The sequence below is a fragment of the Pteropus vampyrus genome, unplaced genomic scaffold (assembly GCF_000151845.1).
Source record: "Pteropus vampyrus isolate Shadow unplaced genomic scaffold, Pvam_2.0 Scaffold552, whole genome shotgun sequence".
NCBI classification, from domain to species: Eukaryota; Metazoa; Chordata; class Mammalia; order Chiroptera; family Pteropodidae; genus Pteropus; species Pteropus vampyrus.
Genome location: NW_011889333.1, coordinates 407,095 through 408,676, shown reverse-complemented (window position 1 = coordinate 408,676; position 1,582 = coordinate 407,095). Strand labels below are relative to the sequence as shown.

The window sequence follows — 1,582 nt, the reverse complement described above, 5'->3', positions numbered from 1 at the left end:
ATTGGTGTACAGGTGTTTAGTTTAGTTTGTAAACTAAACACCTCTAGCTAGGTCCAAACTGATAAATGTGGGTGTCTCAAGATAGTTCATAGTTCTGATTATGATTAATATCATAATCAGACTTGTAAATTGTGCCTAAAGTAATATTATAAAATATTTCCCAATTTTTTTTCTTTTCTTTTAGAAGAGAAGATGCTGCTGCTAAGGGGAAGGTGAAGAGTGAAGACAATTGATATACCCTTCACCTCCGTTTCTTACTATGGCAACTTGGCTTCATCCCAAACTTTATACATACACCCACGCCAGCCCCCAAACCCTGCAGCCCACTGGGTCCTCTCTGTTAAAGAAGTTTAGCAGCTCTTGCTATTTCTGCATGCTCCATGGATGCCTCTTTGCACCCTGCTCTCTCCCTACTCTTATCTCCTTCTCTTGCTCCCCACTAAGCTGACACCATGTAGTTTAGCAAAGTATTCCTTCTAACTTTACCACCATTCAGGTATTCTGGTTAAAAAAAAACCCCCACATTTTGTTACAATGGTCTCCTTATGGATCAGCAATGGCACATCCTTAACCTGCCTGTGAGTCTGTCTCTGATTCAGCAGATCAGGCTGGGGACCTGGCATTTGTAGCTTGAAAAAGCCTCATGGTTCATGTTCTACTGTCTTCTTCCCCTACCTCTTCTCTGCTGCTTGTCTTTGTTCCTCTCTGTCTCTGTCATGTGCACGCGCGCACACACACACACACACACACACACACACACACACACACACAGTAACCTGGAAAAAGGGAAGAATTGGGTAGCTCCAGGAGTAGTATCTCACTCAGTAATATCAAGCTATCAAGTCTCTGTCATTTGTAAAATCAGAAGCTTTCATAAAACAATTGTTAAGAGCCCTTCCAGCCGAAAAATGTTAAGATTTAAACTCCTTATTGGAACTATTATAATGAAAGGAAAAATGTCTGAAATTTTACTTACCTTTATAGTTTACATACCTTTAGTTGGAATAGAACTTTCTACGCCCACATGACATTTTATGAATACTTTATTTTAAAGGCATGGCCATTATTCCCATGTTGATCCTTCTAAAAGGACTCGGAGCACAAGGAGACTTGGCAAAATAAGCAGCCAGGCATCCTCGACAACCGTCTTCCTCTTATCTCATATGCTTTAGAGCTGTGCTGTCCAGTACGGTGGCCACTAGTCACACTGAGTGCCTGGAATGTCATAAGCCTGAACTGACACTTGTTTTAAGCATAAAATATATACTAGATTTCAAAGACTTAGTGTGAAGTGAAGAATGTAAAATATATCATTAATAATTTTTTATATTGATTACATATAGAAATTATAAAACATTTGGGGCAAATTAGGTTAAATAAAGTATATTATTAAAACTAATTGTTTCTTTTCACTTTTAAAATTGTGGTTACAATCAATTTTTAAATCACACACATGGCTCGCATCGTGGTTTGTACTACATTTCTCTCTAGAGGTCATGGAGGTTTATTTAATGAACCCAGCCTTCCCCACACAGGTGGTGATGCTGTCTGTGTAAAGCCTAGTTCTGATCTGATTTATGGG

At 38.9% G+C, this 1,582-nt stretch overlaps 1 protein-coding gene across 3 annotated transcripts in view; it reads right to left on the bottom strand.

Moving 5' to 3' along the window:
* Positions 1–1,582, bottom strand: part of JAKMIP2 (janus kinase and microtubule interacting protein 2) — a 152,582-nt gene that overhangs the window by 62,820 nt on the left and 88,180 nt on the right. The window lies entirely within an intron of this gene.